The sequence below is a fragment of the Pleurodeles waltl genome, chromosome 4_2 (assembly GCF_031143425.1).
Source record: "Pleurodeles waltl isolate 20211129_DDA chromosome 4_2, aPleWal1.hap1.20221129, whole genome shotgun sequence".
Taxonomy (NCBI): domain Eukaryota; kingdom Metazoa; phylum Chordata; class Amphibia; order Caudata; family Salamandridae; genus Pleurodeles; species Pleurodeles waltl.
In genome coordinates, this window is record NC_090443.1 from 957869194 (window position 1) to 957891718 (window position 22525).

General features: G+C 40.7%; 1 protein-coding gene across 2 annotated transcripts in view; it reads right to left on the reverse strand.

Moving 5' to 3' along the window:
* The window catches only part of MAST2 (microtubule associated serine/threonine kinase 2), a 1054635-nt gene that overhangs the window by 821521 nt on the left and 210589 nt on the right, over window positions 1-22525 (reverse strand). The window lies entirely within an intron of this gene.

The window sequence follows — 22525 nt, forward strand, 5'->3', positions numbered from 1 at the left end:
GCCACCGGAAAAGGCATGACGTATGCATGCCTTCGACTAATGAAAGCAAGCAGATTTTATTAGGCAAGCCCACAAACCAATCAAAAACACTGACGTGGCGTCGACAGGGCTCCGAGCCCTTTTCTAAACACTAAAGCGTCTCGCTGCGATGCGCATGCAACGCAGGCTCGACCCTAAAAAGGAAGCAAATGAACACAATACCACTGTATTCTAAAACCACGGCAAAGAGCACACATTTACATTCATCAAGTTTTTATATAAGAAACAAAACTAATGTCTTTTCTTACAGTCAACCGGTGAGACCAAAAAATAATCTCAGATTCAGATATTTACGAGTAAGAGGAAGAGTGTATATTAACAAAATTTAAAGAAACAAGATACAGGGAAAATACCTTACAGCAAGTAACACTGTATCTTTAAGGCAACTGCCAAATATACACTATTGCAAACAAAGTGAAAAAAACGATACAGATAGGATTTCAATTATTAAACTGTAATGCATAATTTGAAAAAACATTAAACGAATAGTAAGGAAACACTGGGCACAAGTATAAAAGGATAATTACTTTAAACGTATTTTTGGATTAACACTTTTTTATTGACAGAAAATCAAACAACTTGAGCAAAATCTTGGTAGGAACACAAAAAATACTAACTAATAAAATGAAAATGACTAAAGGAAACAAGATTTGGAACTTATTCTATAGTATCATTTACATCCATTCTTTTCACATATACGCTGAAGGGCATGTGATTTGTCCGCCACACACAGGGAAAAAAAAATCTGAGACAATATAACACGTGATAGTGCATATGACATCAACAGTATCAAATGCTCATGTGACCTATTGTATATAGGACAAGCTAAGCAAATACCAAAAACACGATGACTGGAGCACAGATGAACAGGTTACAAGACAAGATATTCCCTTCAGCAAGACATTTCAACGAAAAACAGCATACAAATGCAGAAATGGAATTTCAAATATTAGAAAATGTTTTCCCTTAAACAGAGGGAACATTTTCAGGGTCAAATGAACCTTTTATAAGACAAAAGAGACCTTTTGCATTAATTTATTGAAGACATTCTCATCAAGGGGACTGAATGAAGTTGTGATGTAGTTTTATATAAATGCACCAATGTAAACAACCACATCTGAATCGTCAATCAAATAAATTCATAAAAGGACAGGCAATTAAACCGTACATAACAAAGGAATAAGGAGAGATTTGAAAGGCAGGCAGAACCCTACGCTGATGACCAGCTTTAGTAAGTGACCTAATGTAGATGGATCCTACCTATAGGGATAAAAGTTGTCTGGAGCAGCATGGTGGGCAGACTACATGAAGTGAGCATTGGCTGATGAACAGCATATTAAACAGACCCGGAGGGATGATAAGGTGAGGGAGGACCTTGCAACCTGAGGGCAAATGCTTAGAAGGGTCATGGACTGTCTTCCATGGTGGGAGAGACAACAGGTTTTGCCACCAGATAGACCAATTGGACCTGGGGAGCCTGGAGGGAACTGATGGGTAGGAGAAGTGAAAGTTGGTTGGTTTTGGATGCAATGTACATCAATGTTATTGCTTGGCCACAAGCTTGGTCAGGATGTAATGCTATACTTGTCACTGTTTAAAACTTTAATAAATAAAACTTAAAGTTGTCTGGAGAAAAGTGTACAACTTTCAATAAAAACGTGTTTGCATTTATATGGTATTTATAAAGTGCAAATTTAGCCAAAAGGAAATGGAACTTCACAAAACTGTATCAGAGATCAGCAAATAAAGCAAAGAGACTTAAGATAATAGAATTGGACTTTCAAAACTGGCAATGATTGAAGTGAGCTATAATGATAATGTGCCGCTGGAACCAATGGCCCAGACTGGCAACCCCAATCAGAGCCAAACCGGTTTTGGGTTGCTTGTGTTCCAGTTCAGGGTGAATCTAGCCTGGCAGGTCGGGCTTCTACTGGAGCTGGGTTAAGACTGATTGCACATGGCGGCTTCGAAACTGAGGTGGCATAGTGGACAAAATAACAATGGTCTGACTGCTTTTCTGAGTGATTGCCAATCAATAGACTTATTTAACCTTTCATCAGTTTTTGTGGTTTTGATTTAGGGAGACGTAAACAAAGTTGTGCAGTACTGCCAGGCAGAAGGATGATTCTTTTCCTCACACACTCAGTACCAGGTCTATTCGCGGTTCTGGTACCTGCATTATTAACTAGAGCTCAGCACAACTTTAGATCTTTCTAGTCTTCCAGACATGTAACGACAGGACAATGTCCTCTAAAATACTATCACGAAAGATGAAACAATGGAGACTGCTAGCGGGGAGAACACCACTGCTCTGACAAAGCATGACTCCAGATCATGCTTATCAGATTTGCAACAGAAATTGACACAAACTGTATCTGAACAAATCTAAACTGTAAAATCAGAAATACAAGTTGCACTAGCAGACATCACAAAAGAAGTTCCCCATAATGAAAGACACAGTGAGTAAAAATGAAGAGTTCATATCAAAGCTACAGGCCAGATTGATAGAACCCCAAGCAACAGTATGGACGACAGTGGAAGAAGTGGAAAAACTGTAAATGAAGTGAAAAGATCTTGCAGACAGATCACACAGAGATAACATCAAAATTTGTAACCCCAGATAGAGTAAGGAAGGAATGAATATGATCAGCTTGCGTGCCAACCTATTCAATCACATCACTGGGTAGGACACTCGGCCAGAAAAAGGCACTATAAGAGCGCACAGAGTAAGCCCACAACAAACAGAGCTAATGTACAATCTCACCAATACTGCAGTTTCTGAAATTAAAGAAAAGATATTACAAGCTGCAGAAAGAATCAATCAAACTTGATGATCATGCAATGCAACTCTACCAAGATGTTTCCCAAGCAACTCTGGCCCAGAGAAAACCACTAGCAGAACTCGAGAACAGACAGATCAGATATACATGAGACAATCTCTTGGCCTTCACATGCACAGCTGATAGAAGTACAACAATCATTAAACAAGTGGAAAAAGGCAGGCAATGCCTGAGAATCTCACAGAGGACCACAGGCTCCACCAGCCCCAATGGGCAAATATCTCTGCAAACTGAACTCGGTAGATGGGAGATGAAAACGAGACAAGCCAGATGAGGTGGGAAAGGAAAACACAGCCTAACGTAATGCTCCAATGCGGACGGCTACCCGGTAAATGTTTTGCATAAAATGACAGGACATGATGATACTGTGATAGGTCGGAAAAATACAGATCAAAAGGAAAAGGGTTGGGCAGGGATCACTGCCACAGCTGTGATTCTCCATCACACCATATGGCTACGATACTCTTGACAGAGGATGGAGGTGAAAGTGGCGCAACGTTACAATATGGGAACACTGAGTCGTAGCTCCTACGTGTGGGCCATCCCAATGCATTACTGGCACTCATGATAGTACACTAATAGGCATTCTCGATGGTTAGAATAATACATTGCAATATAAGGGGCCTTAATACACCAGTACAAAAACAAAAGGCGTGGAGAGCTGCAAGTAGTAAAACACTAGAGGTGATTTGCTTACAGGTGACACGCCTAGTTGTGAAAGGTACAATATTAATGTCTCACAAGTTATACCCCACACAGTGTTTGCACCAACAACAAAAAAGAAAACTAGAGGGTGATGTTAACTATGCACAAATCCTACCACTAAAAATATTGGAAGATGCAAGAGGGAGAAAAATCACACTACTAGGCAAACTTAGTGAGACGGATATCACCAGAATAGCTTCACACACTCCCAATGCATGCCAAGAAGCACATGTAACCATAGTCCTTGACATAGTGCATGAGAAAGACAAGGGTGACATTTTATGGATGGGGGATTGTAATACAGTCCACAACCCAGAAAAAGATAACCAATCACTAGATTGCTACACAGGTGGGAGAATGTCACAAGCTCTCCTGACTAAACTAGCCAATGCAACTTCATTTGATCTGTAAAGGGAAATTCACTTCACAGAAAGGGACACTTACCCCTTTTTCACAAAGCCACAGAATCTGTTCTAGAAATGATCAGATATTGGAAAAAAGTACCCTGCTGACCCAGACAATCAAAATAGAGATAGGCCTGATAACGCAATCAGATGACATACCCATATTTTACACAGGGTGACCCATCAGTAAGTGGGTAATCATGGAAAATGGATGTATCCACACTCAAGGATACACTTCTTGAAAAACAGGTGAGACACCAAACAAAAAAGCATTTCAACGTTAACCAGAAAAGAGATACATCTCTTTAATTGAATCAATTTGCTTGTGCGGCCTGACGTGGGCCATCAGCCAAGATACTTTTTATGGACTAATCAAGGTCCATCACCCTCTACAGTTGGCGCGTTGATTAAGACAATACATCAGTCTTGGGCAGAGACAACATTACGGTGACTGAACAGTCTCAGCCTTATGATCATAATCAGATCATCGATGGACTATTGATCTATTTGAGTATCCTTTCATAAGAGACATTTAAAGAATAAGAAAACATAGAATCTTTAATCTTTTGTACTTGGGTAATGGACCCAGGTTTTTGTAATTGACATCGGGTGTTTCAAATGATTTGTTATTTGTATACAAATTTGATCAGCGTTGAGCCTTGAAGAAGTCCCTAGGTAGAGACGAAAGACATGTTGGCTGAGTTCTTCAACTGATCAAGATCATCAATGAATTTGTAATTTTGTCTATATCGTCGGGAATATGTTTTGTTGATGTACATGTAAACAATTGATATTAAGTAAAGGATTATCTTTTGTGTATAAGATTTGGCCTTTTTTTCATCATCATTGTGATGACGTAAACAAATCTCTAGGTGATCTTGTATAACTGTGATTCAGATAAGTTGTTGGATCTTAATCTACTGATTATGAGTGCTCCACTACTTTTTCTGGTAAAACAGTCTTTGCAGGATTCTCTCTGACCAAAATATACTCATCTTGGCAACAGGTGTGTTGCAGTGTTTGAGCACCAGTGAATGTGATACTATTCAAACTAAGAGAAATATCTAATGCCTTTGCCATTGTTGCCTGATTTTTGCAGTTCAAGAGATACATCTCCCACTACCACTTGGAATGCCTTTGAGGTGATAGCCACAGGTAAAGTTATTGCAACAACAAACAAAAAAACACCAAAAACACATGTGGACACTAACAAAAGAAAAATAGGAAACCAAATTATGAATAAAAGAATTTCAAGATAGAGTTGGGACAACATTTTCTCTCCTGGGGAAAATTACAAAAAATATAAAGCCAATTAGATTTACTCCTAGCGGAGCAGTCAGGAAAAGTCCTCCTGCACATGAAACAGAAATCCTATGAAAAAGCCAATAAAGCGGAGACGTTTTCAGCGGCTCCACTGAGAAGTGCAAAAGATGCCACATGAATACCCAATGTCAAACGCCATGAAGGTGTATTTACCAAGACAGGAACAGAGAAAAGGGAAGCATTTTTAGAAATTTATCAGACGCTTAACCGGAGATCGGTCCACTATGCAATAACTGACTCCTTTCCACCCAAACAACTGCCCGTTATATTCCAGGAAATGATAACCAAGATGGCGATCACATGTGAGGAAGTACAGAGGGTCATTACAACTCTCCCACCCCATAAAGCCTCTGCACCAGTCAGCTTTACTAATGTCAGGTACACTAATGAGAGCTTCAGAAACGCATTGGAAGGGTTTAACTGACTGAGCACAGGAATAGCAAATTGATCAATATGAGCTTCACATAATCCTCTGCATGTGTTTCTGAATGGCTCAATGTTATCAGTTGAAGGTTCTGCCAATGAACCGCTTAAATTTAGAGCTGGCCCCTCATTTAACCAGATTGTTTAATACCTCTTGTGACACCTGATGTGCAACCGAGTCTATGTGTAAGGTGGACATCTCCCTGATATATAAAACAGGCACGGTTATACAACAATGTGCAGCCTATAGACCCGTATCCCTGTTTAACTCAGACCTAAAAATGTATATGAAGGTGCTGGTGAACAGACTACAAAAATTAATGTCCTATTTAATCAACCCAGATCAGTCAGGGTTCAATAGAAACTGCCAAACTTTTGGTACGATATGCAGGGTTCTCTTCACGTGATAAGGAAAACCCATTGATGCCCATACCAATGATAATATTGGCGATCAATGCGCAGAATACCTTTGATCATGTTGAGTAGCCTTTCCTACAACAGGTGCTGGACAACATAAATGTGGATATGCTAAAAACCTGGCATGGACCCAGCTCTCCAGGACCGACTTTGCAGAGCCCTGAGTTGGGGGAATCAGACCTTATATGGAAAAAAAAATTGGGATAGCTAAAAGAACCAGACGGCTAGAATTGTGGTTAATTAAGCTACGTCAGACAGTTCTCGCAGAAGCAGGCAGTGTTGCTCCTGATCCTTGCTAGAACCACTGGCCCATCTGATTAGACAGAACCCAAGAATAAAGGGAATGCCCTTTCGCAGATCCATGCATAAGATACATCTTTTCGCAGATGAGATTTTATTGCCTGTGGTGGACCCTGTTAATTCTGCATACACAATTAGACCACTTCTAGCAGTATGAAAAGGTATTTGGGTTTACAGTCAATTTCACTAAATCTGAAATCCTAGGGCTCAAAATATAAAGGCAAGTTAGGGGGGTATTTAACAAATGTCCCCGTTCAAATGGGCAAAGAAGGTCATTAGATATTTGGGAGTGCAGATCAGACTGACACTTAATGTATTATAGAAGCCAAATTATACAGCCCAATAAGAGAAACAAAGAGTGACTTGGCTAGATAGGGACCGTTGTTCATCTCTTGGGTGGGGATGAAGACAAACTTTGAAGATGGATGATTGCTATATTTATTTCCATGCCTTGCCGGTAATGGTACAGACGCAAGATATGTGCCAGATGCCATTGGCATGGGATAAGTTTGTCTGGCAGAAGAGCTTAGAGTAGCCAGGGAGGTAGTGCATTGAGTTAGATGAAAGGGTGACGTGGGCCTACCAGATACAAAGACATACTACATGGCTGCAAAGTTGCATATTGCTTTTGAATGGTTACTTAGGGAAATTGACAAACATTGGCCTATCATCCACATGCTCTGTTGGACAGGGCACCATGGGGCCTGCTTTGGCTCCCTAAACACGCTAGGCCAAATGTAGCTTATGTTTTCCGATACCACAAGACCAGTCATGAAAGCTTGGGACTCCGTCAACAGATTTACATTGATAGCAACCTTCCTAAATGCTGGAGAGATTGTAACAAAAAGGGATGCATCCTTTATGTGTGGTACGCTTACCTGGTGCTTACACTGTTCTGAAAGGAAATAGAGTCACATTAAAAAAAAAGTTCCTGTCACAACAGTGCTAGGTATCTGACCACAGAATTGGGGAGGGCTTGGGAGAGGAGACTGGACTGTGATATAGTATTCGGTGTTGGCAGCAAAACAGGAAATTGTGGAACACTGGAAAAAATAAGTGCCCCAGACGTTTTGTACTGGGCACGTAGGCATTGGATTTTAATATGATGGAAATATATGACCTGAGGGACGAACACAAGAAATCTGAAGCTGTGTGGAAACCAGCAATTGACTATCTACAGGGCAAGTCACAACCTGAAATGTACATGAACGCCAAGAGCTCCGAGATTAAAGTGGACTCCAAAGGGCTATCATGGAGACACCTGAGACTAAGCACAGAAAAGTAGTATGTAAATGATAACTCACAAGTTGGTGCTCATGTCCAAGTTGTTTTTGTTCTTTCAAGAGAGCAGAAGGTACCACAAGGGGGAGAGCAACAGAAGTAAACGGTATACTGCACTACCGAAATTAGGTTCCTTAATGTAAATTTGGAGATAACTAATATAATGTTATAACACATCTTCCAGGAACTACAGATTGAGGATTGGTTGATACAGACGCCCGGGACATCTTGTTTGGGGTCAAGGGCAACAAGTTTTTATGTTTACTTTGTCCTTGGGACAAGTAGGCCCAACCCCCTGCAGCACAAACCCTTTGGCTGCCTGTTTACAGAGAGTTGAACTCTCTGCAGTTGAGGTAATGTGTTTCCAAAGGATAATGCTGTTCGAACTTGTATTTATGGTTCATTATTTGAAAGCCTTCATTATTAGGGTGCGTGCTGTAAATAAATGTTTTAAGGTCACACTTCACTACTGACGTTGGTTCCAGTACAAAAAAGAAAAACGTGTACACACGTTTGAAAAGTTTAGGCTAAGAGGCTAAGTATAATGCTCCCAGAATGCTCTCTGATTATATGCAAATGAGGTGTCATTTAGTAAAATGTGTTGATGCATGCTAGTATTTCCCAAAAATATTTCTAATGGAAAATCAGTGTAACCATTTTCAACACGATTATGGGAAGCATGAAAATAAACAAACACTGACAAAACCAACTGATCGGACATATTTTTATAAGTCTTTTAGTTTCATCAATGCGTGTCTTGTTTTGACATGGCTTTTGTAACACTTTATTGTTGTGGGAGCTACCAGGCCCTCAACATTGTAACAAACATTGGCAAAACCCCCCCAAAAAGTTTTTGAACTCTTAAAGCACACGTTGCCACCAGCGGCATAACAAAGGCCCCGCAGCCACCCTCCAGGTGGCCCCGTCAGCACAGCACCTGCCCTGAGTGAGTCTGGAGAGGGGGCTCCTCCATGTTCTTTGCAAAGGGGCACCCTCCAGTTTCGTTATGTCACTGATTGCCACTGTAGTTCCTGACACTGAACAAAACTACTTTGTGTGGCAATATGCTCCTTGTGGAAGAGCAGAATGCGATCACTCAAAGTAAAGCCAGCCGAAAGAGAGAGAAATAGAAGTTTAATAAAAACAAAATGTCTTTGTTAACACCAGACATAATTAGGGACCAAGACCCACATTTAGGTAGCTTTTTGCATGTCGCAAACAGCGACTTTCGCTGTTTGCGACATGCAAAAAGCACATTGCGATGCACAAACCCAGTTTTGCGATTCAGTAACCTGGTTACCGAATCACAAAACGGGTTTGTGACTCGCAATTAGTAAGGGGTGTTCCCTTCCTAATTGCAACTTGCAGTGCAATGTAGGATTGTTTTGTGACCGCGAACGCGGGCGCAAACCAATCGCAGTTTGCACCCATTTCAAATGGGTGCTAACACTTTCGCAAAAGGGAAGGGATCCCCATGGGACCCCTTTCCCATTGTGAATGTCACTGTAAACATTTTTTCAGAGCAAGCAGTGGTCCTGTGGACCACTGCCTGCTCTGAAAAAATGAAACGAAAAAGTTTCATTTTTCGTTTTTGTTATGCATCTCTTTTTCCTTTAAGGAAAACGGGCTGCATTACAAAAACAACTGCTTTATTGAAAAGCAGTCACAGACATGGTGGTCTGCTGTCTCCAGCAGGCCACCATTCGTGAGGGGGTCGCAAATTGCGACCCACCTCATGATTATTCATGATGTGGGCATTTGCGAAGCCCTTGCGAATCACAGATGGTGTCATGGACACCATCCTACATTCGGATTTGCGACTCGCAATTTGCAGGTCACAGATCTGAACCTACCTACTTGTGGCCCCAAATTCTTAAAGAAAGTCACAAAAGTGCACCCATGGTATATGTCGTACCCCTATAAAATATTTGTGAACTGTATTTTAGCGTGGGTAAATACGATGTGTAGATTTGCTCATGTGAAAATCTATTGAGCATTTGCAAGTTCATTTTCCCTCCAGCAACTTTCTTCCCAACCCTGGAAGAAGTTCTAATTCTGCCATTGTCAGGAGTAAATGTCCAACCTTTCTTATTATGGGAAAATATTAGAGAGAAGCTGCTAAAAATCTTTAAAACATGCAGGTTAGTAGGTTTGCAGACTCAAAGGCATTCCAGCCCTGGAACTATTGCTTACTGCTTCCTCCAGCCCCAGTATGCAGATCTGCAGAAAGGTGGAAAAATAAGGAAATTTCTACAGTAGGGATTGAAACTCCAAGTATTTAAGCCCTACTATGGTAGTAGCCCTGGCATAATCAGAGAGGCTATTAATTGCTGCCATAATTTGTCGCCACACTACATGGCACCAAAGGGACAAGTAGATCTTTTTACAGGACAACTAGATTTGAGAAGCAACCTGTCCCCTGGACAAGTAGATATTTTAATAAATTCCACACCCCTGTGATAAGACAGCTACTAAGAAATACACAGCCACTAGAAACTCCATGTTTACTCATTCTCTAGGATACTCTGTAGTAAATATTGAAGTAACACCTACATATGCCTTTGTTTAGGGTAAACGTTCTAGTGCTTGAACTCTGCAGAATTTCCGAAAACATTCTTTTACTGCCCTACAACCTGAAAATCCATACACATCTATCATGCCCTCTGGGTAAAGAAGGGGGGGGGGGGGGGGTTTGCAAGATAAAGGTCCATGGAGTCTCCGTAAAGGCATAGGGAATTCTCAAGAAATGTTTGGAACGCAACTTAGACTTTCGGAAATTCACAGCTCAAAGACTAACAAAAAACACTAGTACTGAACCATAAAATGTGTCTGAAACAAACCCTTAAGTTGAATTCTATGTTTAGGCCATCTATAGCATACTTCTATTTAACATAATGAATGCGCAAAGAAAATAGCTTAAATTATTTTTGCTCAAGCATTACCCTAATCTACTGAGCATCCACTCTTAAATAAAACGGATATGTACAGATTTTAGGGGGGGTGAGAAGAGCTCGACGGGCTTTGCTAGAGCTGGTATTCAATAGGTTAGACAGGGGCTCGTCTACTAATTTAACATGGTATTATCAGGGATCACAGCTCTGGTAACCTGCTCGAGTGGTTGAAGGCAGCTTTGTAGATTACATTTTAATGGGAAGGCCCATGGTGAAGGTACCTTGGCTCAATGTCAAAGAGAGACCAGCTAACATGTTACGCTTCCCTGCAACACAAGTAACACAAAGGTTTGGATTAGGAGGAAGCTAAATAGGGTTGTGAGGATGAGGGTGTATTATATTGTAGGGCTGTGCAGCTTTACCGTGGAATACACTTGCAAAAACCGTCTAGGATCCAGTCAGGCACATTTGAACAACCTTAAACTCAACCCTGGGTAGCCATGGCTTCAACCAGCAAGGCTTGCACAAAGGAACTTAATGTGAAACATTTAACAGTACCAAACAATGAAATAACAATGCCACATAACACTAAAGAAACACAACACCAGTTCATAAAAATAGATTTTGTTTTTAAGAATTTTAAGAGTCCAAGATTGCAAAATCCACTAGAGAGTTCCAAAGATATAGATTTTTAAAGATTTATCACTTTTTAATTCAACCGCAAACAAGCACTGGACAATTTAAAGCTCGCAAACTTTTGAAAAGTTTGTAAAAAGTTAGTTTGGCTACTCCACCAGGGTTGGGTGACCAAATCTGGCAGGATAGAGGTCTGCGGGCAAAGGGGGTGAAGAAAGGGAGAGGAGGGAGGTTTTAAATGGGGAACATTTGGACAATTACCTGGCTACCAGAGCATTTTCTGGGCCAATTCCAAACTTTACAGCACGACCGCTATAGACTTTAATGAAGTGTCCTGATGCTGGAAATACAGGATGAAAAGATGCTCCGGTTACTGTGAGGTTGACAGGGTGCCTTTGTGGTGATTCCTTGGTTCACAGGTCATGAGGAGCCACTCTGGCCACAGAGGTCAGGGTCCCATAGAGTCCTCTTCAAGATAGTTGAAGGCCAGCTGCGGCTGGGCTACCAATTTCCAAACACTGCAACCACAGTCCTTTGGTGGAGGTTAGTGTCCCTCCTGGGTGACCAATCTGGACTTTGAGGACACTCATTTGTCCAGCGGACTCAGGTGCAACTGTTGGCTATCGAGGATCTGTCTCTTGGAGTGCCCAGTGGCAGTCAGCAGCGATTCTTCTGAAGTGGCCACCAACTTTCTGGTTTGGGCTTCTTCAGCTTTAAATGTCCCTGGTCTTTTCCAGGGGGCCAGCCAACTGACCCTGGTCAGGAGGCAACTTTTCCCTGAGCCAGGAGCCAAAGGCAAATTTTACTTTGTTAGAACAAGGTGCAGTCCAACAGACAATGCAGCCTCTCAATGTGTGGGCCAGGCGTCAGCAGGGTGGTCCTTCTTCCAATTCCGACATGATTAGAGGCTCAGGGCCACAGTGGCATATTTATCCCAGGAAAGTGGCCTGAGGGGACAATGTGGTCACTATCCAGTGGGCTACCAGGTCCCCCCTCCTTGGTTACGGTTTTCCATTGATGTGTGGCATTTGGCAATCGCAGAGTGCATTATTCTAGCCACTCTCAAAAGGTCTGAACCCATCCTCGGCATGTCCACGGGAAAACTGGTTTGGGCACTGGTCGGCCCGCTCTGTCCTCATCTCCAGCCGTCTACCTGAACAAAGGGAAGCCCCTCTGGTGTGTTATTGCCATTTACCCACCAAAGCCAGCTTCTCCTTTGAAGCTTGCCTTTTGGGCCAAAACCATAAGTGGCCTCCTGCAAAGGGCAGGCTTCTATTGTTCCTCAGTCTGGAAGCCATTCACACTGCTCCCTAGGTGGGCACAAAGCAGTCTGTTGGCCAGTGCCCGTGTGAGGCCACTGGACCAGCTGGGTAAGAGTGTCAACTTTCTAAAACGTGCATTATATTATATTCAACCGAGGCATCAGGGCCGGTCTAATGCCACAATTAATTTGATATCTTACACTAGCCATCTAGGTAGTCCCATTCAGAAGTTAGTCAGGCTGGGGTGCAAGCCCGTAACTCTGTACTAGCCAATGGAGAGACTAACTTTTCCACAGCAAAACAACAACTTTATTGGGTTTGCTGCTAAGACACATAGAAAAATATATGTCCTACTTAATAATATACAGCTCCTTGTCATACGACTCTACATGCCTTCCTTAGGGGAGACTTACACATATTATTAAGGAAAGTGGCAGCTTTGACATTAGTTGTAATGGCAAAGTCAAACTGGCAGTGTGACAACTGCCGTTCCAGTCTGCAGTGGCAGGGAGCCATTTTGTACTTTGTCCCTTTCAGGGTGGCACAATCCGTACTGCAGCCCTGGGCGGACATCGGCCTTACATGCCCTTCGTACCCAGCAATATTGCCCCCCTGTAAAGCGTTAAACTCCTCTCTTATTCCAAATAAGTCACACCTAATGTATGCGCTAAGTAGCCCATAGCGCAAGGTGCATTGTAAATAAAAGGTTGGGCATTATTTTGTTTTGCATGTCCTAATAGTGAAAAACTCCTAAATTCATTTTTAACTATATTTAATAAGTGCTAACTTTTGACTGGGGACAGATAAGCATTTCATGTTTGGTATCTATGAAATTGCATTTAAAAATCCTGATTAATGGTAAAGTCTGACTTTAATTTATAATTTTGAAAATGGCACTTTTAGAAAATTTGCATTTTTCTGCCCTTTAGCCATTTGGTGCCTGCAACATGTCCTAGGTCACATGGCTGAGTGTAGTTGGCAGGTAGACTCCTTGGACACTACCTGCAGCCTTGGTCCCCTGAACTTAACCTTCTTAGACCTTTTTCCCCAGAATTCATTCTAAGTCCGAAGTTAAGCGTTGTACGAGCCCAATCCACTTCTTGTATCTCACCCACGCTCCACCACGGTCAGCCATATTTTTCAACTTTGACCCGGTCTTGGAGACTAGATGTCTGCAGTTCGTGCTTTGATCTTTAAGGCTCTAGTTTTTACTAAAAACTGTAAACATTTACAACTCTGGTTCTACTGATTGTAGTTTTGTCATTTTAGTGTAAAATGATTTATTAAAATGTACTCTATTTTTCTAAACTGGTGTGGGATTTGTCTTGTGTTGTGTTTCTATTTTATTACTGTTTATGTGTTGGATAATATTTTACACATTAAGCCTAACTGCTTTTTGTGCAAAGCTACCCAAGGTTAAGCAGAGGTAAATTAGGTCACTTTTGCGGTTCACCCTGACAGGGATTGCGGTTGTTGCTTGAACAGGGCTAACAACTCCAGTCAACCAACAACCCACCCACTAAAAAAAAGAAAAGAAAAAAAAAAAAAAAAACTATTTTTGTGTATTACTGCTGCAAATCTGTGTTAAATGTTTAAATTACATAGAAAGAGCAGTACGGCTGGCTGTAACCGAATGTAAAGACCGTGTGTTTTTGGGATGCGATACATGCTATTACTACAGAAGATGTGGTGTATATACTTCCCAATCATACATTATACATGCTGCACAGGTGAGGCTTGTCAAAACTGAGACAGCTGACTCTAGACTTGCACAGAGCATCTATGTACTTACCATGAGACCAATATTTACACTGCCACAGGTGATGAAACTGTTGATCAGCCTAGATTACCTCCTTGGCTCATCGGGGCCTAATAGCTTTATGGTCAGCTGACATACTCAAGATATGTTTGAACTTTTCCCAAACAAGTTCACTATAGAAATTTTTGGGAAATGAGAAATGGGACATGTATGATGTACCACATGTTTACCATGGTAGTAAACGTTCCAGCTTGAGGGTCAAAATGATACTCATGCAAAATCGGTATCTTGTGCTTAACAAGTCACACACACAGTCTTTGAACAGGTGGGGATATTTTCTGAGCAGTCACTGATTCTGGATTGAATTTATTATTGGCCGAAACCTGCAGCTCATGTCATACTATTTGTTTGAAGAGGGGTATGACTTCATGTTTCTGCACACCTCCAACAGCTGGCACGTACGACTGACTATATAACACAAACATGGCATTTAAAGGAGGGGGGTACATGCCTAGAATCATACTAGGGGAATGTTGATCAATCATGTACACAGAACTGGTCCATGTTAAAAAGACCACAGGCTTTGCTTTGCTCTGACCATAGAAGGGTCACACACAGATTGCTGTGAAACAGAAAAAAAGAAAATCACAGATTACTCAGTTCTTGAAGCAACAGTAGAATACTGTTAAAAGGGAAAAATACACATAATTATAGACACTGGTGAAGGAAGGGATGAGGGTCATTCGTAATGCCCTCCCTATCAGGAAAATTGGATAGAGGTCACTTCTGTGGAGAAGGAACCTGCGACTCAAAGCCCTCAAAATATTGGCCTGTGGTAGTAAATCATAGGGAGGAGGCCATCACTCTTCAGAAGCACATCCCCAAGGGCGTCCGAGACATCCTGCAGTAATGTTTCTAAGTAGGAAGGGTTGTGTTGTCCAGCACCTTATGAAAGCACAGACAGTGTGTCCAGATCACTGCACACACATTCAGTAACACTGTAAACTGCGGGTTTGAGTCTTTCCTTTATGCCTATGTATACTACTATACCTCAAATGATTCTGAGCCAGGTACCAAAAAATACGCAAAGTTAATTCAGGCTATAAAAGCAAGAGAGCAAACGGCAACACACGGGCTCCCTGAAGAAATCCTATAAAAAAGAGCTCTCCGGAGGATTTGCTACATAAGGACTGCCAGATGTTGGGTGTTAATATTTGGGAGGAAGTCGAAACAGAGACTTAGCCTAAAGAGTTTTTTTATTTTTGTATTTTGGCTTTACAGTAGCTTGCAATCCTAGAGCACCGCGAGGATATGACTTTCCATAATAACTATAATTTGGACTACTCAATGTCAATTATAAGACAATCAAGGACACCACATACGCAATTTGCTTCAAGTCTTTTTTTCCAAACCTCCTGCAATAAACATCAATTTACTGAATGACAGAGGCAAGGATCCCAGATGACATGAGACTTTTGGAGAAAAAAAATGAAGGAATAAATAAATACAGATAGCAAAAAAACATGGGGACAAGTAAACACATTGCAAGCAATTATGGCTACTGATAAACAGAAATAGTATTCAAAAGATTTCATAATAAAAACACTCACATGTGGGAATGGTTATGTGCCCTCCAACCTTTCCTTAGCACTTAAACCTCACTCAGGGCATTACACATTATTCAACGTTCGGAAAGACGTTAGCAAAATAGTTTACCCGTTGTAGGCAGGATTATATAATGCCTGCATTACATTCAGATTTACAATGCTAATCTTAAAGAGAAAAAAATACTCAGGCTCTGGAATTAGCAACTCTAGAACAAAAGATTCTTCAAATAGGTACCTAATTTGTGCTATAGATAGATAGATAGATAGATAGATAGATAGATAGATAGATAGATAGATAGATAGATAGATAGATAGATAGATAGATAGATAGATAGATAGACACAAATTTGTTGCTGCTGTTTGATTACTTTAAGACTGAACAAAGATCGATCTAAGTCTTCATAAACAGAGACATGAGACCAATAACAAACATCCCATGATCAAGGACGGGTGGATTTTGAAAAACATGAAATAAAATGGAATCTCATTTTATCATTGCGTCTGACGATGCTAAAACCACAATCTCTGCCATGGGTTTAGCAGGGGCTCACTAAGGCCACAAAGAATCCACTCGAGGTCAGACTGAGTTCAGGCTACACTATTATGGAATCCATCTATATCTCCAAGCATGTGGTTTTACTGCACGGTTAGGGTGATCTTGTTTGAGACCGACACAATAAGCACCTAAAAAAAAAACAGTTTAAGGAACCACTAACTCAGGAGCCTGGGAGCTGCTATAACTAACTACTTTAACTTTTAATTTGCTTTTTCAAAGACAAACCACATTACTTTAACTAACAAAGACAAGGGAAGAAATTGTTTTGTTATTTTCATTTCCATTTTTGTGAACAGGCCACGACACAAGCAATAACTCTTTTCTACAGGTTAAAGGTCTGAATACTTGAAATACATACAGGCATGTCACTAACTGCAGTCCTTAGAAATGAAAGGTACATTGAACTGAAAACAATACTGAAACCAAATAAACCAGGACAAAATGTAGCTTGGAATGTTGATCTCTGATTAGTAGACTCACAACTGAAAAGAAATATAGAATTCCCCTCGGTGGCAGGATGAGTGCAGTATGTGCGTGACACTACACAGATACTTAATAAACGTATTCTGTGTTCCAACTCCCAAATCCCACTACAAACTGGCAAGGGGAGTGCTTATTTTAACTTTCTTTTGTGGTAAAGAAAACCTCTAGGTGCATCATTAAATGGCAAATGTGCAATGATTATTTATGGTTCTATCTCTGCTACTATATAGTCAGCAAGATGGCCTCTCAGAGCAGTATCAAGAATTAGCAAAGTGTTCAGGGAAAAGGGGGAGAAGAACTCCCTGCACACGGAATTTATGGCTGTCCTAATGATTTGAAACTAGACGCATGGTCTGTAGCTGTGCTTTCACTTTATCAGGATGCCAAGTAAAAGAAATCCATATATGAGCATTAACAGACATATAATCCCTCCTGCTGAACCCTCCATGTGTTTGTTCTGAAACCTTATGGAGAACTACAGCCATGTGAACATTACAGGGGATTTAATACCATAAACATAAATACAAGTACACCTTTCCCCAAACTTCTGTGTTGTTGGATTAACTACTCTATGCAAGAATCTTCTCTAAATTGGATCTCATAGGGGAATACAACAAAGACCGTATAAGAAACTTACAAATGGAACACAGCAATGAACATGCAACATGGGCATTGAGTATCTTGTAATGCATGCTGAACACTTAAACACAGAATTATTCACATTTCCCAGACATTTGATATATATATAAATATATATATACACTCACACACACATTGATGTGTACTTAGACAATAGCCTAGCGTTTCTTGAGACTATGGAAGTACTTTAGCAAAATCATTTTCTACATGTCAAGACGAAGAAATACAAATCTGAGAGCCTATCTTCGACTCTGTTAAAGAAGGCACTGGGATGCAAGTGGGACTCAGTAAGTAAGCACTATTACAGTGGGCCAGGCCAATCATTAGTAAAAGATGTTCAGACGTTCTAGAGTCTTATTTTTTATGGATACTTCATAAAGAAAATCTCATCCTCTCCCAGAAAGGTATTTGAATTAGGATGATAGAAAACAACAAACAAGGGCATTCTTTATATTTAATTCACCTTTCACCCCAGCTTCCACACTGCAGCATCCTGCCACACCTCAATCTTGCATAGCAGGATCTAATGTGATGCAAAGGCGAAAGTGGCCGTCATCAACTACTCACACCTTCGGCTTATTATTCCCACATCCTCACCACTGCCAAACAAACCAACAATATCCATGATCAACTTTCAACAACAGCACCACTGCCCAAAAGGAGACATTTATTTTGTAAATCGGTGTACATAAAATAACAATGTGTGATATCTTAAATCCATATAGTGTTTGAACCATAGATATCCTTGCTGGATTTTGTTCTGTTGGTTTGAAGTAAACTATTTACCAGGCTGGTGCTAGAAACGAGCTTTGCGAATTCACGCATATGTGGAGCGCCAAAGGGTGTAATTCCAACATTTGATTATATCAAACGATGTTATGTTTATTCTCAAGCTAATCCATTTTATAAGTTTGACTATCACCATCTTCCAGCACCAGGAACACTGAGATGTTTTCCACAAAGAATTTGTTTGACTAGCTTCGTGATGCTGTAGTGTCCCACTGAGGTTTGCAGTTTCTCTCCAGATTGTGAGTGACTCTGTTAAACATGTTACAAACTGCCTGAAACATTTTCTCCAGTCAGCAAACATCGACACAAAGATCTGTCAGTTAAATCACTCCACGCAATGCCCCCTCCTGCCTTAGTTCCAGTATGTACATAAACTTCATAATGCGGTTCCGTTTTAAGGAGAATTTTCTTTTTAACTTGAAGACCTGTGGCTTTTTTTTTTTTTATTACCAAGAATTCTGCACTACATGAAAACAGCCTGAGATAGATCCAGGTAAGATACTTACTTGGGTGAATTCCAGCAGCAGAACATAGAGGGATCACGTGACATACAGGAAAAAGATCACGGAGTCATAGGGAATAAGATGTGCATGTTGGGGAGGGGTGCTTTCTCTCTTAAATTACTGAATGGGGGGGCACATATCAAGTTATGTACTTCTTCCTTTGTGCAAATTCAGATAGTTAAGATGGTGCTCAAAGATAAATCCATACACAGATTATCAAGCCCACTGTGGGTAGCAGAGAGGTAAGTGGACCATTAAATGTTACGTCTGTTTTCTCCTAAGCTTTCATTGGTTTACAATCAGCCTGGTTCTTACTCTGTATTTTCTAGTTTATATGAAGTATTTGTTAAATATCTGATGTAAGCTTTCAATCTAGACACACTTTATGGAGCAGTACATTGTTTACGTTTGATACCATTACATCTACTTTCACTACTTCCTTGTGACAACATTACCTATGGTATGTAGTGTGAGACATGTGGAAACAAAATATTTATTATTTTGTGAACCACAGAAGCAAAGCCTCCAGTGGTCCTTCCAGCCCGCGAAACATCTTTAGTGCATTGCCATGTAGCCCCTTACATAATGAGCCAATCACAGAAGGGATTTAATTCCCCGATTAAAATGCTTTCCATTTCCAGCCTTGACTTACCACCGAAACATCCACAGTACGCCCTGCACGCCCTAACTTCCTTTCAATTAATCACGGGAGGTTTCCAGTAAAAAACAAGTATTAGCAAAGAGTTATGATTTTGGCAATTGGAGACATATGCCTCAAAAATAAAATGAAGACAAAAGGAAAACGTGAGAATGCAATAACAATTTTAAATTTACAAATAATTCCCCATCGCATATAATATTAATACAGCAATTCAGCTGCTTCTTAGCAGGCAGGTGCACTTACAACAGGTATGGAAGCCCTTTTTATTTGTAATGCTGCCACGAGAAAATAAGTGTCTTATCGTCTTAAGGAATGCATTTCTGGCATTAAATTACTGTATCCTGAACACAGGAAAATGACTGAAAAAATACAAAATGATAAAAAGAATGAAAAAAAAGCTTTGGTAAAGTTGGACCACTAGCCCTGGCACTTAAGTACACTTCTATTTAAGTGGATGTCCACATAATCATTCAAAATGTTATCACTCACTACACAGAAAAAGCAATGGCCTAACACAACTGGCTCAATGCCTCGTGCTGTCTGCTGTAGTGAGCAGAAGCAACATGTGCATGTCATCAGAGCCAATCAGAGGATGAAGATGGCGGACCCAAAGCACCACTATTTATGCATCGTTTATTCATGATTTGTTTATTTATTCTATGAGGCTGGCAATACAGCTAAGGCTGCCTTTAGGCCAGTTGTTAATAAAAATGATTCAAAAACTAAAGCAGAGAATGCAAGGGCTTAAGCTCTCTTTGTAATCACATGTGGAGCATGTTCAAGTGAACCCCTACCACCTCAGAAGCCTTTAATCGATAAGTGCTACTTACTAAGATTACCCAGGGTGACCACTACTAAAAGAGTAAAAGAGCAAGACTGATTCCAGTTTGGGGGTTGGAAGAGCCTGTTGCAGAAAAATCTTCTGCATCCAGAATGTCCCTCTCTCCTTCTTACCAATTGCCATTCTCATGATACCATACATTGAAAACATGATCAACGCAGTCAACTAACAACCTCATTCACTGCCCCGGTAACCAAGAGTAACATGCATACACATACAGAGTCCACGCCCCATCAGCATGCAACACCTTTCATCATGTAAACCTCTGTCACACCAGACTGGAGGCAGCATCTCAGTCATCCACAACTTCACATAGCCATGCACTCTCCAGGATCAATCCATAGTGAAGTCAGTTTTACTTCTCACCCATCACTTCCCACTTACTACACCCCAGACAGTCACATTCAACCCCCATTTGAAGACATCCTGGATTAAACTAAACATTCAACATTGAATTTGAGAACCTCATCACCATAAACTCAATCAACTGTTCATAACACATGTTCCTTAGGAACTACAATCTCCTCGGTGAAACAACTACCAAAAAGAATGAGGGAAGCAACTTTCAGCCTTTTAAACACCAAAGACAACAGGACGATGTCATCGCATCCTGCAGACGTTGATGGATGTGTCACCAACCTACTCAAAACAGACAGAAGCATGCATTTCTGAAGAAAGTCAGTCATGACCCAGAAAATATGGGCAACTACCTAGGAATAATCCACCTCCCATTCCTAGGTAAGATAACTGAGAAGCAGTTGCACGCCATCTCCATGAACAACATGGGACAATGTCCTCCTAGAGGACTCTTAGTGTATCTCAGGATTGCTGATGATTCAGATGGTTGATGACACTAGGCAGAATTAGCCAGGATAGAGGCAACGCAAGCATCCTTGAGCTCTAGCTCACTAACGAGCACAGTCCGCCATCAAACCCAGCTCAACATCCAATTATATGATGGCTTCAATAACACTGCTCTTCAGTGAATCAACTCTTATCCCACAGATATAAAGCTTGTCCAAATTATCACCTCAAGGTGCTAGTGGCATATGGCCTTCCTCGAGTTATCCAATACCCCTGTCACCCTTAACCTCTAAATGAGTGTACTCTAAACCAATGGGGAATATTGAGAACTGCCCATAGACTTATGAGGGGCAAGCCTACCTGACAGTGTCCTCCCTAAGTGACATGAACCACCCAAAGAGTTGCTTCATCATTATCAAAGCCTGGATGTCAAAAATCTACCTTATACCAAACTCCATGGAAATAGGACTTTTCCCGATTACTGGCAGTAACAGACAAGCTAAAATAGAAGAATGGACCACATAATTAACATCAAACTATTTACACATCAATCATGGGAACTAGGTGCTTCATATTTTACATCCAGTGCAGCCTCTGCTTTAAGGCTGTCTTCACCAAGAAAAACAAAACATCCTGGCATCAGCTCTTCTTTCTTGCCTGTGATAAGGCCTCCAGAGAAAATTAAGAATCATAAGCACTAATCATTAACAAGAGAATGAACTGCTGTTGTTGCTTGAATGTTTAAAAACATGCTCAGAACTTAGCCTAACCCATGCTGCATGACTTGGAAAACTTGCTAGGCTGGCATAATGTTTTTGTTCTCACTAAATGTTTCTTCTATAACCTCTTCCTGATCTATGAAACAACCTTTTTCTATAAGACAATAGAACCAGTATTACTTACACTCTTACCCACCTACTAAACTGCTTTGGAATGCGTGGACATATATTTAAAAGTAGAAACATTAACGTTGTATGAGTGATGTGAATTACGTGGGTGTCATACTTATGTGTACGAAATTGTTCTTACAGAAATGAAAGCATATGATAACGGAAGAGAATGTATCCAACCTTGCCATCCAAGACAATGTATTGTTTAAATGAGACAATATCACCTATTTTTACATTGTAAACAATTGAATCCATTAATGATAAAAGGTGTCCTAAGGAAAGCAGGGGGAGCGGTTTCAGAATAGGAGATGAGAGAACACAGTACTATGATGAGTCAGTTGGTGAAACACTAAGAGATGACCCCTGTGCCTCCTTCTAGCCACTCTTTCTTTGCAGCTGTGGTCGCTGGACCTGAGGGCTATAGGTGACTATATAGACAAATGAATTACAGAGAGACTGAGAGTCTCAGAGC